At 44.1% G+C, this 18,580-nt stretch overlaps 1 protein-coding gene across 1 annotated transcript in view; it reads left to right on the forward strand.

Annotated features, from left to right (window-relative positions):
* AKAP12 (A-kinase anchoring protein 12) overlaps positions 1 to 18,580 on the forward strand; it is a 100,876-nt gene that overhangs the window by 57,422 nt on the left and 24,874 nt on the right. The gene's annotated exons all lie outside the window — the stretch shown is intronic.

Here is an 18,580-nt window from a genome sequence, read left to right on the forward strand (position 1 = left end):
ACCTAGGCTTCTGATCATGGCCTTGGGGCTCGAGCAAATCTCCAATACCTCCCTGCAAGAAAAGTGGCAATTAATATACCTTGCCCTTCAAAAGGCCTGAAAAGGCCTTGTCACCTACGAAAAGACAGGCAGGGGGCCTAGGGCTGCAAAGGCCACCCCCTGAGGCCCTGCTTTTAGGATGAACTGTCATTCATTGACTTACTAGGGTCTCCAAGGGAGCTTGGTACACTGGTTTTTTTTCTTCTCCCTTTTACTTGCCTGGCACTGTAAATACGGACAGTCTTTAGGGCAAATTATTAAAAAAATATTTATTCATGCTTTTCTTTTGGGCAGTGATAGCCTAAGGCTATATTTTATGGTTATTTCCAGAAAATCTCTTCCCCAGCGATGCTTACGATAATGTAAACAAAGGCATGATTTGGTGCGTAACACTTAATTGTAGGATTTGAGGGACCTGGGTTTCCACTCCTGTCCACAACAGTAAGAATAGATCTGACCCGTCTTGTTCCCTTGGAGAATTGACCAACAGTGTTGGTTCTGCCATAAATGGATCAATTAACGGGAGAAAACTGTGAACAAGGGCCATTCCTGCTAGAGGTTTCTTAATGTTTGTTTATTTTTGAGACAGAGAGACAGAGTGTGAGCGGGGGAGGGACAGAGAGAGACACAGAATCAGAAGCGGGCTCCAGGCTCTGACCTGTCCGCACAGAGCTCACCATGGGGCTCGAACTCACAAACTGGGAGATCATGACCTGAGCCGAAGTTGGATGCTTAACAGACTGAGCCATCCAGGTGCCCCCTGCTAGAGGGTTTTTAACTTAAAGTGGCCAAGGGGCATCTGGGTGGTTCAGCCTGTGGGGCATCTGATTTCGGCTTACATCATGATGCCGAGGTTGTGGGTTCGAGCCCCGCATTGGGTTCTGTGCTGACAGCTCAGAGCCTGGAGCCTGCTTTAGATTCTGTGTCTCCCCTCTCTCTTTCTCTGCCCCTTCCCTGCTTGCTCTCTCTCTCTTTCTTTCTCTCTCAGAAATAAACATTAAAAAAAAAAATTAAAGTGACCGACTATATTTAGACAGAGCCAGAAGTGAAAATACTTTCTGACCTTAACTTGCTTGTTTTCTTGCTAAAACCAGGAATAGTGGTAATTCAGAACCAATCTTCTTCCTAGAATGAAAATGGAATCCTGTTTCCTTATAAACTTTCCATAAATGACACAAAAAAGGAACTTCTTCCTAAATGCTAATCTGTGCAGCAAGGTTAAATATGTATATAGGTATTTTGTAGAGGACTTGAAGATTATGTAATTTCACGGGCCATCTTTTAGAAAGCAGACAATCAGAGTTGAAAACAAATAATTATTAAAATTAAAAAAAAAACAATTCACAACAAATTACTTTAGCCTTGGAGATTTACCCCTTCTGAATTCTTTTTGGGTGGTTTACCATTTATCAAAACTGCTTCTGTAGAACCGCAACCTTTTCCCAATTAGAAAAATCTGTTGGGGTGCCTGGGTGGCCCAGTCGGTTAAGCATCTGACTCTTGATTTCGGCTCAGGTCGTGTTCTTGTGGTCATGAGATCGAGCCCTGTGTCAGGCTGTGTGCTGACAGCACGGAGTATGTTTGGGATTCTCTCTTCCTCTCTGTTTACCCCTCCCTGGTTCACATGCTCTCTCTCTCACTCTCGCTCTCGCTCTCTCGCTCGCTCTCTCAAAATAAACTTAAAAAAAAAAAGAAAAAAATTTTATCATGCCATGCTATCCCCAGCATTCACAGTGGTTGCACGAGTGCCATTAGTTCTATGGAAAATCTGCTTCTGTTGAAAAGATTTTTAAAGAGCCCTCTCAGGACGCCTGGGTGGCTCAGTTGGTTAAGCGTCCGACTTTGGCTCAGGTCATGATCTCGCGGTCTGTGAGTCCGAGCCCCGAGTCGGGCTCTGTGCTCACAGCTCAGAGCCTGGATCCTGTTTCAGATTCTGTGTCTCCCTGTCTCTGACCCTCCCCCGTTCATGCTTGGTCTCTGTCTCAAAAATAAATAAATGTTAAAAAAAATTTTTTTTTAAATAAAATAAAATACAGAGCCCTCTCTGTCCCAAACTGTCATTTTTTTATAGTCTGTGGCTTATGGATTTTGTATGAATTAAATGCCTCAGCAAGAATGATTTTTAAAACATTACAAATTGGTCCAGGTCCAATTAAAAAAAAAATTTTTTTTTCAACGTTTATTTATTTTTGGGACAGAGAGAGACAGAGCATGAACAGGGGAGGGGCAGAGAGAGAGGGAGACACAGAATCGGAAGCAGGCTCCAGGCTCTGAGCCATCAGCCCAGAGCCTGACGCGGGGCTTGAACTCACGGACCGCAAGATCATGACCTGAGCTGAATGAAGTCGGATGCTTAACCGACTGCGCCACCCAGGCGCCCCAGTCCAGGTCCAATTTTAGATTTAAAACTTTTGCAAATTAAAACTTTCCGACTCAAAAAAAAAAAAATTGTAGCCTTAGTATCTGTTGCACAGATTATTTTTTTTTTTCCAGATGGGAAAATTCAATATTACAAAATCAAAAAACCTAAGACCTTCCTTATTTAGATGATATATTTTTATGAAATAAAATACCTACTCCACTCATTGCCGTGTGCATATTATCAATTGATGGTCTCAGATCTTCAAGCATTTGGACTTATCATTTATAAGGCAGTCATTTCTGTTTCCTCTTTGAGATTTGCCTTTCTGCAAAGCAGACACAGCAAACAATATAAAGCACGTGAATGCCATGATTTTTCCGTCTCCACAGGTCACATTTGTTTTTGTGAATAAACAAATCTTTTTTTTGCTTTTAAATTTTTGTTCACGTGTGCGTTTATACTGGTCACGTGCCCCGAATGAGGATGTTTACACCAGCGACAATGGAGCGGTAGTCGGGGCTCTGCTCCTGACATTTGCCACTCTGGAGCCAGCAGCATTCCGAGTAGCAGCCAGCTTTGTTAAGCTGATCAGAACGGTAAGGAGGGTCATCGCTGGGATCCAGAGGCAATCCTGGGAAACGCCAAGAAAAATGTAAAAACAGGAAAACTCCAAATGTCACTTAAAACAGAAGTCTTTTAGAGAATGTGTTTCTTACAGTCTGCAGGATTCCACTTTGCTACAGCATCTGGATATCGTCTCCCCGATACCGTAACAAAAACGGGGTATCCATCACTCAAGTTATCTAGAAGCTTAATTTGCAACCTTACGGACAATTTCGTTTTCCTAATGGTGCTTAATGTCACTGTCTTAGCTTTTATTAAGTTTGCTGTTTGAAACCTGCCAGATTCTGGTGTTTAGTGCCTTTGGGATTCGGAAAAGCCAAAATGTTACTGACTGCCAAGTGATCACAACCTTCCCCGAGGACCTTGTTACCTTACAGAAAGTCCATTCTGGAATTACCGGTAGTTCTTTGCTTTTTGATCACTTAAGAACTTTATCTGGACAGTGAGTACCTAAGATCCTTTCCAAGTCTCTGTTAGAGGATGACCCCCCCCGCCTCCACCATTCTTAACTGTGAAGAAACAGGATTCCATCCCTTTTCTATTTCAATTTATGACATAATTGGTACCTTGTTAGTATTCTCACGAAGTCATGCCTGTTGCCCAAATTACTACCCTCCATTCCTCTTTATTTTTTCCCACATTGGGTTGTCAACATGTCACGTTGACTATGCCTGTCTCTTGCCTCCACTTCTGCTAAAATACAGGAACCACGGGCAGAGATTTCTTGGGGGGGGGGGAGGTCTAGTCCATATGGTTCAGTGCTGAATCCCCCAAGTCTGAACTGTCTGGGAGCACCTGGGTGGCTCAGATGGTTGAGCATCCGACTTCGGCTCAGGTCATGATCTCACGGTCCCACAGGTCATGATCTCACGGTCCCACATCTGCTGCCAGCCTGTCAGTGCAGAGCCTGCTTCAGATCCTCTGTTCCCCCCCCCCCGCCCCCCCCCCGCCCTTCCCAGCTTGCGCTCTTCCAAAAATAAATAAATATTTAAACAGTGTCTGATACATAGTAAGTGCTCAACAAATACTTGAACACATGAAGGCATGTTTAAGTTGACATTAACTAATGAGTTAACATTTACTCCTGACAGAGGAGGATCTATTAGTTTTTCACCTTTGTGCAACTTAATGGATTTACCCCAGACCTCCTTTCCTTTGGTGCATCAGCACTAACAAAGCTGGATCCTTCCCAGCACACCATGCCGTGTTCTTACAGGTGCTTACTCTAGATTATCCAGGGGTTGATCGTGACGAAATGAGGACTCAGGAATGCTATCCCTCGTGAGTGCTCAGTAGACAAAGAGGAGCATCCCTCCCACCCCTGCTTTGGTTCGAATACAGTGTTATTGCCTGACATTTTCTCAAGCTGTATCCTGTTTTGTAATGTTTTGAAAACTAGAGGGAACACTCGTAAAATAAGACTTGAACGTCAGCAAGAGAGTACTGTAGTTTGCAGTTTCTGGGAACCGGTTTTTATTCATGTTTTTTACAGGGATGTTTTTAGAGTGCCTCTCTGAAATTATGCCATTGACAGATAACTACTGCTTTCATCTTTAAAGAAACACAGGGTTTTTTTTTGCTTTATGTTTATTTATTTATTTTGAGAGAGAGAGTGCACACATGCACGTGTGCACACGTGAGCGAGGGAGGGGAAGAGAGAGGGGGCAAGACAGAGAATCCCAAGCAGTTTCCAGGGTGCTGGCAGAGAGCCCAACGTGGGGCTTGATCTCATAAACCATGAGATCATGACCTGAGCCTAAATCAAGAGTCGGAAGCTTAACTGACTGAGCCCCCAGGTGCCCCAGGTTTTTTTTTTTTTTTTTTTTTCCTAGTAATTAACAGCTAACTAACAGCTAACCCTTATAGGGAAGAATTTCTTCCTCGAACTATATTCAAGTCTGACAGTGCGATGAACCTTTATTATTCCTTCTAACGTGAAAAATGGTGGCCAGGGTATGGAGTATGAGGAAAGGAGTAGGAAGGACTTCTGGTCCTTTTTATGCTCGGTTTATTCTAGGCAACAGAAACATGGGGACACTGTTTTAGTCACTGTTTCTTTGTGTGTGTCACCTTGAGTTGAATGTGTCCCCTTATCTCACTGATCATCAGTTTTCCTATGTAAAATCAGCATCCTCAGCCAACTCTGAAATTCTAAGACCGAGTAACATCAGAATTAACCAGTAATATAAACACGGAAAACCAAATGATGGGTTAGCCGCTGAAGACACCCAAGTGACCTTGGGCAGGTGGGAATCTACCTGGTAATTCCATTATGCCCTTTTGTGAAAACACTTTCTTTTTCCTCTAATCTTCTTTTAAAATTTTTTTATAATGTTTATTTTTGAGAGAGAGAGAGAGTGAGAGAGAGTGGGTACATGTGTGCGCATAAGCAGGGGAGGGGCAGAGGGAAAGGGAGACACAGAATCCAAAGCAGGCACCAGGCTCTGAGCTGTCAGCACAGAGCCTGATGCGGGGCTCGAACCCAAGGACCCAGAGCTCATGACCTGAGCTGAAGTCAGGCGCTTAACTGACTCAGCCACCCTGGCGCCCCCTTTTTGTCCAAACTCAAAAGGCATCTTCTAGATTTGGGGCACATGGCTGGGTCAGTCGGTGGAATATATCACTCTTGATCTCGGGGTTTTAGGTTTGAGCCCCACATTGCCTGTAGGGATTACTTAAAAGTAAAAAAAAAAAAAATCTTAAAAAAAAAAGTCTACTTCTGTATTTGAAATTTTAATATAATGAACAAGTTCAAGAGGGGAAAATCAAGATGTCTCAACAGATAATCATTTAGGTACAAAACAAAGATACGTAGCTTCACAAATGTGGCCACACGGTGATGTCTTTCCCCCTGTATGGACGATTGAAATGATATAATAGGATTGGTTATGGCCCCACTGGGTGACAGTGATAAATTCATATCTGCTTGTCCTGAAGACGGGCATTCAACCTTAAGTTGCAGTAACCTTAAGACTTACCTATAAATAGCTGTAGGTTTGAGGCTGGTCAAGTCCACTAAGCAGGGTCAACGTTGTGGTCTACTTGAGGAAACACATAGGGGAGACGGTCTATAGGCCGGTCTGCGTTAGTTGCCAAGATTCAGATCCTTTCCCTTGGAGGGACTGAAGTGGCCTAAGGTTAATGGTTCTTTAATTGTGACTAAGCCCATTTGGAAACAATACATTATTTTAGCCATTTCATTTATTCAACGTTTATTTATTTTTAGGACAGAGAGAGACAGAGCATGAACAGGGGAGGGGCAGAGAGAGAGAGGGAGACACAGAATCAGAAACAGGCTCCAGGCTCCGAGCCATCAGCCCAGACAGAGCCTGACGCGGGGCTCGAACTCACGGACCGCGAGATCGTGACCTGGCTGAAGTCGGACGCTTAACCGACTGCGCCACCCAGGCGCCCCAGCCATTTCATTTATTGAACGACAGTCTTTTAGATGCTTTCTCAAAGACGGACTCATTTCTAAAACGGTTCCAATTTAGGGAGGAGCATGGAGGAAGAAGGACTCTTGATTTGGGGGCCGTGAGTTCAAGCTGCATGTTGGATAGAGAGATGATAAATAAACTTCAAAAAACTAAAACAATCCCATTTTCACCTAACATAGCAACCCCCAGATGGATGGTTCCAGCAATGGTATATTCTCGAGCACAAGGTCCCTATGTTATATAAAGGAGGATGCTTTGGTAACTTCCAGAAGATACAGTCTCTGGGTTTAAATTCTGTCGAGTGAGTCTTATTCCTGAATACCATACTTTGTATGTTTACCAACTGCTTCTGCCCTTGAAGTGTCAGTATAGTGTGATAGTAACAATGTATGCAGTTCTTTTTGGTGAAGAGCAACATATAGGAGGTTTAGTTAATCGAATGAACTGGTTGCTTTCACCTGTCTTAACATGGACACCAGCGTTTAGAGACAGACAAACACAGGGCGGTTATCCTTGTATCAGGCTTTATCAGTTTCCCAGGGCCGCCCCAACAAAATAGTACAGAACAGGTGGCTTAAACAGAAATTTATTTTCTCACAACTCTTGAGGCTGTGAAGTCCCAAGTTCAAGGTGTCAGCAGGTTCAGTTTCCCCGAGGCCTCTCCTTGGCTCTCCTTGTGGCTGTGTTCAGTCTTTCCCCTATGTATGCACAACCCTGGCTTTGGTGTGTCTCATGCTTTTTATAAGGATGCCGTCAGGTTGGATTTGGCCCATGACAGGGATCTCTCTCTAAATTAATCACCTCCCTAAACACAGGCGCTTTCTGCTATGCTGGGGGTTTCAGGCTTTAACTGTGCAGAGGGCACAGTTCAGCCCCGAACACTTGCCTGCATGATCTGCAAAATCTGGTTTAGTGGCCTTAGTGAAAGGGAGCTTGGAGGTGGTCTAGACCAGGCTTCTGCCCCCCCATACAGGCGGCTCTTCTGCTTAAACCTGCTCTTCTCTGTTCCCAGGACTGCCTCCTGGAACTACATAGAACGGACTCACCTCCTTTTTCCACATGGTAGCCCTCTAAGTATTTGAAAACATTTATCCTGTCTTTCCTTTAATCTTTTCTTCTCTAGGCAAAACATTTCCAGAGAAAATAAGCTGTCTCACGTTTAAAGAAAAATGCCAGTGCTTATTATGTATTTCGAGTATGCATGTGCTTGATGGAAACTTGCCAAGCACAACTGGGTTTCAATTTAAATATTCCTGCTTTTTGGGGCGCCTGGGTGGTTCAGTCGGTTAAGCGTCCGACTTCGACTCGGGTCACGATCTCGCGGTCCGTGAGTTCGAGCCCCGCGTCGGGCTCTGGGCTGATGGCTCGGAGCCTGGAGCCTGCTTCCGATTCTGTGTCTCCCTCTCTCTCTGCCCCTCCCCCGTTCATGCTCTGTCTCTCAGTCTCAAAAATAAATAAACGTTAAAAAATTTAAAAAAATAAATAGAAATAAATATTCCTGCTTTTTAAGAAGAGTTTATTTCTCAGCTTCTTTATTTTTAAAAAAAATTTTTTTTTTCTACGTTTTTATTTATTTTTGGGACAGAGAGAGACAGAGCATGAACAGGGGAGGGGCAGAGAGAGAGGGAGACACAGAATCAGAAATAGGCTCCAGGCTCTGAGCCATCAGCCCAGAGCCTGACGCGGGGCTCGAACTCACGGACCGCGAGATCGTGACCTGGCTGAAGTCGGGTGCTTAACCGACTGTGCCACCCAGGCGCCCCCTTTCTTTATTTTTTTAATGTTTTTATTTATTTTTGAGACAGAGAGACAGAGCATGAGCAGGGGAGGGGCAGAGAGAGAGGGAGACACAGAATCCGAAGCAGGCTCCAGGCTCCGGGCTGTCAGCACAGAGCCCGACGCGGGGCTCGAACTCACAGACCGTGAGATCATGACGTGAGCCGAAGTCGGACGCTCCACCGACTGAGCCACCCAGGCGCCCCTCAGCCTCTTGAAAACGTGAGAACTCGGTTTTGCTTTATACCAAGTATGATGTACTGAAAGAATTGCTTGGAGTGGAGACAAGTACATTGATGGAGAAGCAGATGAAGGGGGCTCCTTACCAAGGATGTTGCTAAACGAACTAAAGCCAAATAGAGGGAAGAAAATGTCAGTATACTTTGATGTATTTCTAATGTTGGAATTAAAGTCACTCTTTGGCATTCACTCATCGTGATCATAAGCACACAGCCTTGCGTGACTTGATGCAGTAGCTGAAGATATCAGTAAGATGACCTCCACTTAGTTCCAAATCATTGCCTGTCACAAATGAATGAAAGATGCTTTAGTTTGTACATTGGTAGCTTCCTGCAGAGCCACCAGCTAGTGGCCTCACTGTCTAAGCTCAGGGAATGAACTTTTTACAACAGAGAAGCATTTTTCTCATGTGTGTCCAGTGTGGGCCTTAAACATCCACCCAGTCGTGTTAATTTCCATTCATGCACTCGAACATACTAGGATTCTGTCAGTGTTGTCTTGATACGTGTGTCACTGTTGGAATCTGCTTCTTAATCCCTCGGATGGCTCATGGTTTCTTAAAGTCTTCTGGAAATCTTGCAACAATGGATCTCCATGTGAATCCATTTATCCAACAAGCTGAGTTCTTAGGAGTTCTTTCAGTCGAGAAACCCATGCCTTTCGCTTCTGGGAAATTATTTCATCCATTCCTCTCTTTCTTTGTTGTCTTTTTGGAATTACTCTTATTCAGATTTTAGACCTTCTAGAATGGTCCTAATCAAAACCTTTTTTTCTTATTATTTATCTCTTTGTATTTGGCTCTGTTTTCTGGGAAAATGTCTTAAGACTAGATTTAACTTTGTTATTTTTGTTTTTAATTTCTAAGAACTGATTTTTTTCCTAAACAATTCATTTTTGAAGTATCCTGTTTTTTCTTGGCTGCAATATCTCTCTGAGGATTTCTTTGAAAGTTTATTTCTCTGCATAGCCTCAGTCTCTTCCAAATTGCTTTTTTTTTTTTTTTTTTTTTTGGTCTTTTATAATAGGTGTTTTTGTTACATGTCTGATTCAGGGGCTGTTTTGTCATATTTAAAAATTGTTTAGGACTTGTGTTACTGGGACAACGTGGCCATCCCGGAAAGGTGATCTGGTTGATCTTAACATCTCTTTTCTTGGGCTGGTCAAATTGCCCCAAGAAGACTCTTGTTTTCTGGAGTGTTCAGTCTCCTCTTTGGAGCCCAGTAGGGGAGAGTCTGGGAGCGGTGTGCATAAACTCCACTTGCTTTTCAGGACAGTGGGCTTTGGTGTGCCTTTGAGCGTCTGTTCCCCCACCTCCCAGACTCAGGTGCACTCCAGTCACCTCTGGGGTAGATCAGTGAAGAGCATCTGGCTATGCAGAATGTGGGAGGGGAGACCTAGGGTCTTTTTGTTTTAAATAAAAAATGACACACATAACAAAATTTGCCCACCTCACCACTTTTAAGCACCCAGATCAGTGGCATTCAGTACATTCCCGTGTATGGCCATCACCACTATCCATCTCCAAAACCGTTTTCATCTTGCAAAACTGAACTTCTGTACATTGAAAACAACTTCCGGGGTGCCTGAGTGGCTCAGTCGGTTGCTCCACAGACTTCGGCTGAAGTCAGGATCGGGCTCTCAGCAGAGCCTGCTTTGAATTCTCTGTCTCCCTCGCTCTCTGCCCCTCCTACCCTCTCAAAACTAAATAAATGTTAAAAAAAATTTTTTTTAACCCCCCACAACTTCCCATTTCCCTCGCCCCCTGGCTCCTGAGCCGAAGCCGGACGCTCAACCAACTGAGCCACCCAGGCGCCCCAGTCAGGCTTTTAAAGGCGATTTCTGTAGCATAAGTTGAATTACTTTTTCCACTGATAGTTTAGGACGCAGGTATATTGAGGGGGTCAAACCAGTTACCACGTCAAATTTCTTACGTTTTCTGTCTTTTCCTGACCTTGAAGTTTATGCATTAAATCTTGGTGATCCAGGAGTATGTTTCTTGGAGTAGAAGTTAAACCTCCTGTCATCCAGAATTTACTCTTTATCTGAGCGGTAAATTTTACATTGACTTAAAAAAAAAAAAGTACATGCTTTTAACTATCACACTCCAGATTTGTAAAAAAAAGTCATCTTTGCAACTAAATTGTAATTCATGTGACTACACGATTAAATAGATTTCTCCTGCAAATGTCGATTTTTGCTTTGCATTTATTTTTGAAGCTGGTCTAAATATACTAGTAAGTTGACCTTTTAGATGAAAACAAATCATTGAAAGCACTTTTTCATTGTGTATGATTATAATGAAAGTTGGTGGGAAAAGTAATAGATTGAAACATTAACTCAAATATATTAACAAATTAAGAGATGACGAAAAAGACGGGTGTACCAACTAAATCCATCAATGGGAATTTAATTCCTTGCCACGTTGAGGCCACCAGGAACTCATCTGTAGTCCAACCAAGTTAGATTTATTTAAGTGCTAAACCAAGGGAGGATTCCTGCATGGAAGTCTTTGTAATGGGGAAGTGGAAGGGCCTTGTTATAGGATCTGGGCTAATGCTAGATAATTCTAGGAGGGTGGAAAGGGTCAACTCTAAACTGGACCCTGAAGTAGTGAGGGCAATTCTGTGATTGGGTGTCTTGTAATTTCTGTCCAGAAAGCTAGGAGATTAAAGCAGGATAGGATTGTCATTGGAAAAGTGCAGAAAGAGGGGAACGTTCAGTATTTTGTAGTTTCAGAGCTGTGCTGCAGCCACATAGCACTGGAACATTTTGCTAATCCTATTTGAGTTGTGCCTTGTGAGTGAAATACATACTGGGTTTCAAAGACTTAGTACCAAAAAAAAAAAAAAAAAGGAATGTAAACTATCTCATTAGTGATTTTTCATATTGAGTACAGGTTGCCGTAATATTATGTTGATACTAGGTTAACCTCATTTTTTCAGATTCATTTTGATGCGGCTATTAGAAAATTGGAAGTTGTGTATGTTGCTTGCTTGGGGATTCACACCGTGGTTCAGGAGGACAGATGCCGAATGCTAGTGGGCTCTGGGGGTGGGGGTGGGGGGTAAATAACTATTATTGTTCCGAGTCTACCTTCAGCTTGTCCCCCCTGGCCACCCCGCCCCCCCCCAACCCCTTGATTCCTTTGGTTAAGACTCCAGGCAAATTAAGATCCTCTCTGGAAAAGCGAGAGGAAAAGGTGCTCAGAATGATTACTTCTAGCACAAGGTGATACTTCTCTTATTACCATGCATTTCTGAAAAACTGATGAAAAAGTAGCACTCTTGCCTTTCCAGAAGTATTTTTCAAAGAATTCTTTAAAATGCGGCTTATCTGTATTAAAGACTATTTCTCAACCTTCTTTTCATTATCACTCCAGAAAGGAATGTTTTTAGATATTTTCCTAGTGCACCCCCTAAAATTTGAATAGCATAGATGAATTGTGTATCGGTTTAGGTTATCTATCTATCTATCTATCTATCTATCTATCTATCTATCTATGCCTCATATACACATAGCCTCCTCCTCATGAACCAGTTTTCTTTCCATTGAAAGCAATATCACCCCTGTTGAGAGATGCATGGTTTACAGTGACAAATATTAATAAGTGTTAATAGCTAACATTTATTCTGCTTCTAAAATATACTCAGTAGTGCTGGTGTTAACCTCAGAATAACATTACTTTGGGTGACATATTTATTCCCCCAATCAGTTGAAGCCCAGAGACTTAAATACTTTGCCCCTAGCCATATAGCTAGCAGAAGCAGAACTAGAAGCTAGCTTTTCAGACTCTACTTTTGGGCAATACCAAAGACAGAGATATTCAGGCTTAAAATGAATCGAAGATTTGAACACAAGGCATTCAGGAAATAATTGATTCCTGTTCATGTATCCGACCAGATCTGGTAGTAAGGCACGTTTTTCTTACTTCATAATTTTTAAAAGATCACACTGAAAATTTAATGTGCTTTTAGCTCGCTAATTTGTATGTTCCAGTGGTTGGAGAGTTGAAGATCAGGATCATTTGGACCACTGTGCTTTTTTTTTATAGAATATCAGAAGTACTCCTAGATTCAAGGTCTGGGAGTGCTGGACCACCCTGTCCAACCCAGAGGCAGGCATCTAATATGCTCACATTCTGACCATAAAAGTAACAAAGCTGTAGAAGATTTGTAAAATGTAGGAAAATGCTGAGATAGAGATTGCCCGTAATTCCACTGTGGTTGGCTTTTGTTGTTTTTCTTTCTGGGTTTTCTTCCTCAGCCTCAGGTACATATGCATTTTATTTTATCTTATTTCTTCTCTTTCTTTTCTTTTAATTCTTTTTGGTACATATAAATTTTAAAAAGCAAAATTGCGGGGCATCTGGATGGCTCTCTCTGTTAAGCATCTGACTCTCAATTTCTGCTCAGGTCATGATCTCAGGGTCGGGAGATTGGGCCCCAAGTGGGCTTAGGAGTCTCTCTCTCCCTCCCCCTCTGCCTTGCTCCCGCTCACGTCCATGCTGTTTCTCTCAAAAATACATACGTAATAAAAAGCAACATTGAGATTGTATTCAATATATAGTTTATACCCTGCTTTTATCCTGAATAAAGGTGTGAACTTATATATTGATGTAGCCATTTTCCTTGTCATCAACTACTTCAAATATGTTGTTTTTGCCAAATATTCCACCGAAGGGATGAGATACACCATTTTCCTACTAGTAGGACACATGGGCTTTTTTAAATATTGTACATCCCGGGGCGCCTGGGTGGCGCAGTCGGTTAAGCGTCCGACTTCAGCCAGGTCACGATCTCGCGGTCCGTGAGTTCGAGCCCCGCGTCGGGCTCTGGGCTGATGGCTCAGAGCCTGGAGCCTGTTTCCGGTTCTGTGTCTCCCTCTCTCTCTGCCCCTCCCCCGTTCATGCTCTGTCTCTCTCTGTCCCAAAAATAAATAAGTGTTGAAAAAAAAATTAATATTGTACATCCCAAGCAGTAAACATTCTCAAACATAAACCTGTGTCTCTCATTTGGTGTCTACAACATTCCCCTTGAGGAACTCTTCAGATTATTTGTTGAGGACTTTGAGTCAGAATAGCCATGTCTCTATATAAACATGTCCAATTCAGCTGGACCGTAAGATTCAATTAGCTGGTATTTGTCTGGGTATATAGCATGGGGACAGAGCCCAGGAGAACCTACCCATCCTGCATGTGACTTGCTAATGTCATTGAGACAGTGTCTGTGTTCCTCTCTTTCTGCAATTTTGAGCTCATCCTTAGATTACCTTGAAGCCTTTTAGAGTCACAGTGGTGAACAACGCTCCCTTTGATTTCACCTGCTCTCTTCCAGCCATAGGAAAAAAGAAGCGACTTACGGGTTGTTGGTTGATTCTCCTCCAAGTTACGGCCATCTTGGAAAGGCAGTGAAAGGGGGTGGGGAGACCTGGGTTTGGTGTCTATCTCCCCATTTCCCCACATTTCATATTTGGGTTTAATACTCAAGCCCTCTTGGAGGCAGTGAAGGAACGTGGTATCGGTGCTTGTTCTGGTGTATGCGCCCCTGTCCCCTCCCTCTCAGGAAAGAGAGGTGTCCTTATGGTGTCCTTCTACTGGCTGTTTGTCTGCTGGGCCTGCCCTCCCTCCCCCACTGCCCCCCAGACCGAGGCAGATTGTACCACCAGCACCACCATGAATTTCAGAACATTTCCATCCTCTCCTAAAGAACCCCCAAACCTGTTAGCAGTCAGTCCCTCTCTCCCCACCTCCCTGGTTCTAGGCACCCATTAGCCCACTTTCTGTCAGTTTGCCTATTCTGGATATTTCACATAAATGGAATTAGAGGCACCAGGTTGGCTCAGTCGGTTGTTGAGCATCTGACTCTTGATCTTGCCTCAGGTCGTGATCCCAGGATTGTGGGATCGAGCCCCACGTCGGGCTCTGCACCGAGCACGGAGCCTGCTTGGGATTCTCCCTCTGCCTCTCTCCCCAGCTTGCATGCAACCCCCCCCCCCCCCCAAGTAAAATAAATTAAGTAAATAAAAGTGAATTTATGTCAGTATGTGCTCTTTGGTGACTAGTCTCTTTCACTTAGCAATTTTTTTCATTCTTTATCCATGTAATAGCATGTATACTTAATTCCTTTTTTACTGCTGAATAACATGCTATTGTATGATATACCTAACTTAGTTTTCCATGCATCAGTTGATGGATATTTAGGTTGCTTCTAGTGTGGGCTACTGTGAATAATGCTGTCGTCAGTATTCCCGTGCAAGTTTTTGTGTGGATGTAGGTGTTCGTTTCTCTTGGGTGTGTATCTAGGAGTAGAGCTGCTGGGTCATAATGGTAAATCTGTGTTTAACATTGTGAACAACTGCTAGGCTGTTTTCCAAAGCAGCTACACCATTTGACATTTCCGCTAGCAATGTAGAAAGGTTCTGATTTCTCCACTCCTCGTTATTGGCCATCTTTTTGATTATAGCCCGCCTAGTGGGTGCAAATTGGATCTCATGGTTTTGTTTGGCATTTTCCTAATGGCTGATGATGTTGAATGTCTTTTCAGGTGCTCACTGTGTATACATTTGTGCATGTACTTTAGAGAAATGTCTACGTAGATCCTTTTGCCCGTTTTTTTTTTAATGGGGTTGTTTGTTACAAAGCTATTAAGTGGTCATTCAAATTCAAAAGCCCCAGATATGTACTTCTCGTTCTCATTTCAGTTACCATCTCTGTCCCTTCCCTTGCATTGTTCTCGCCATGTACTCTGAACTTGAAGCTATAAGGAACTCATCATTTACCAACTGTCCTGTCCTCCTTGCCTTTGCTCACGGCACTCCCTCTGCGTGGACTGTCTTCCTTTGCGCCTCCCTGGGAGGACTGGGAGGGCTGACCCCTTCACACATCCTGTGCTGTCAGAGGCTAGCTCGGATAGTTTCTGAAGTGAGCTACATTAGAGTGTGCCCACTTTGGCCTCCGGATGTGTCTGCCACCAGATGACCTCCCCAGGGCCAAGGATAATCTCTAATTGTATCCCTGGGTGCACAGCATAATTAACACAGAGCCAGAATGTGGCAAAGATTTGTTGAACAAACCATGCAGATTTGGGAAAACACCTTTTCTGTCCTCTACCTATTTGTGATATGGTAAGTATCTTCCAGAACATAATTTGTGCTTTGGGTGATGGTCTCTTCCCCTATAATTTTGCTTTAATAAAAACAAGGAATGGAAGTGATAACAAAAGAAAAAGTTTGCTGCATTGTATACTGACCCTAGTTCTGATCTTTACTTCTGCTTTCATCCTGATTGATGACTTTTCTTTGTAAATGCAGACACACCGAGGCTTAGCCAGCAGCTGCCACTCACGCCCTGTCCTTGGGTTACTCTTAGAGGTGGAGATCAAAGGAGAACTATCTGCTGAGAGTCAACAACTTGCCACCTTTCTTGCTCTGCTCTCTGCCTTGTGTTTTTTTTTTTTATTATTTTTTTTAACGTTTATTTATTTTTGAGACAGAGACAGAGCATGAACGGGGGAGGGGCAGAGAGAGAGAGGGAGACACAGAATCCGAAGCAGGCTCCAGGCTCTGAGCCATCAGCCCAGAGCCCGACGCGGGGCTCGAACTCACGGACCGCGAGATCGTGACCTGAATCGAAGTCGGACGCTTAACCGATTGAGCCACCCAGGCGCCCCTGCCTTGTGGTTTTAACTACTTCTATAAGAATAGCAGATTAGATGTGTTAGTATCTTTACCAGTGTCTTAAAAAGAAAAAGCTTAACAAAATTACACAGCAGTACATTTATCTTTTTTTTTTTTAATTTTTATTTATTTTTGAGAGGGGGAAGGGCAGAGCTGGGGGGCGGGTGGTAAACAGAGGATCTGAAGCGGGCTTTGCACTGACAGCAACAAGCCTGATGTGGGGCTTGAACTCATGAACTGTGAGATACTTCTTGAACTGAAGTCAGGCACACTCAATGGACTGAGCCCTGCCCCCCCCCCCCGGCAGTTGCCCCTCCATTTATCTTTGCAAGTGTTGTTCGGGGCCTTAAATTTGTAACTAGTGAAGTTTCCTCCAGTCCAGCTCATGGAGCTTCTGGTGCCGGTCCTTCTGTTAGAAGTTAGACTTCCAGGAAGGAAAGGAGCTGGTAGCACAGTTAAGCAAGGTCAGAATCAACACGACGTACCCGTAAGTGGGACATGTGTATTTCAGAGGTGGCAGATGATGGCCATGTGCTGTCCCCGACAGCTAGTGCTGAGTAGTGAGGTCTTAGGTCCCCGAGGTAGTCGGGGCTCCTGGGACAGTTGAAGAAGTGGTGTGGGCTCCATGGGGGCGGGAGGGACGGGGGGACACACTGTTTGGACTGATACACATGCTTAGGAAGGCTGTAGACCAGTCATTTAATGTAACAGACCACCAGTGCAGCCTCCAGAGTCTCTTTTATCCATGATCTGTTACAGCCAGGACTCCCCAGGGCTGGGGCTGCAGGTGTAGGTGGGGAGAGGGGAGAAATACAGAGCTGCTGTGACCCGACCCCTTAACTGTGCACTACAGAGGGACCGGACCGTTCCACCGGCAGTATTTCACACACAACCAGACTCTCAATATAATTGAAGCTGTTTGTGAACCCGAGTTAAGAGTCTTCTAGAGAAGATGAAAGGTTAGAAAGTGGCTTGCTTTGGGAATCAGATCCCAGCCGTTAGGACAAGGAGCTCATCACTCCCTGTTCCCACGGGCCCTTAACGGCCAGGCTGGGTGTTTGCTGGGATGGAAGAGAAGCCCGGTCAGTGGAGAGGCTGAAACTGATTTTGGTTAACAGGGCTTGATTGCTGGGAACGTTGCCGCCGTAACTCTGCTCAGTTTAGGCCTGACCCTGGTGTGTTGCGCCTCCTGGTGGCCAGAAGAAGCAACTAAGTTCCAGCCAGCATCTCTGTGCTCAGCTTTTTCTCGACCCTTCTCCCCCACCCTTCTCTTTACTCTGCCCACTCTGGTCCACCCCAGGCCTCTCTCTGACCCCCACCCAGTAATGAACAAGATCTGAGCTTCTCCGTCTGAAGAGAAGAGCAATAGTAAACCGTTCTTATGTTTGCCCAGGGGAAGAGCCTGTGGTAAAGGGGGCCAGGCAGGCAAGGCATGTGGTGATAAATAGTACAAGGGGGAAAAGGAGGCGGCACAGCCAGGGAGCCTACACAGACCTACCCTAACAGAAAATTGGCATAGAAAAGAGGGTCAGAATTGTAAGACTTGTTTATCACTTATCTTGTGTTTTTATGTAGAACATTCTAAAGTTTCAGGGGGAAAAAATGTTAAGAATTCAGGGCTGCCTGAAATTTTCAGAATTTTTAATGTAGGTTCTGACCGATTTCCATGCAGCATTGCTTGTATATTAGAGATAGGACAGTGTCTGCATTTTGGAAGATGGCATAGTTTGATCTAAAAATTTAGTTAACTTACATCATAAAAATAAAATACAGACCTATTGCTCAAGTATTTGGGCTTTTTAAAAGTTTCCTCGAGGGGCGTGCCTGGGCGGCTCAGTTGGTTGAGCGTCCAACTTCAGCTCAGGTCATGATCTCACCGTTGGTGGGTTCAAGTCCCCCGCCCCCACCCCCACCCCGTCGGGCTCTGTGCTGTCAGCTCGGAGCCTGGAGCCTGCTTCCGATTCTGTGTCTCCCTCTTTCTCTGCCCCTCCCCTGCTCACACTCTGTCTCTGTCTCTCAAAAGTAAATAAAAATGTTTAAAAAAAAAAGTTTCCTCGATCCAGTGTTGGGGACACAGAGTTTGCCTTGTAACCGCCCATCTCAAAGACCAAGAAATGGAACAGCCGAGATCAGTGGCCATCCCCAGATCAGCGCACCTTGTGTGTGTCAAACATGGTGAAAATATGAAATATTCTGGGTGCTAAAAAGCAAACAGTGCTTTGCACCTCATCAGCCTTCACACAAACCAGGATACAGGACGTGCTGTAAAAACTGGCCGTAGAACGTAGTATCTGTGCGGTTATTTGCTTTAAGTAAGGCTAAAAGCTGAGACACAGAAGTCGTAAGTCAGCGCCAGGAATGAAGTGACGGTTCTGATAAAATGTTGCTGACTCTGGGTTATGCATCCCAGCAACTTTTAAACCCTCCC

This window comes from Felis catus, chromosome B2 (assembly GCF_018350175.1).
Source record: "Felis catus isolate Fca126 chromosome B2, F.catus_Fca126_mat1.0, whole genome shotgun sequence".
Lineage (NCBI taxonomy): Eukaryota > Metazoa > Chordata > Mammalia > Carnivora > Felidae > Felis > Felis catus.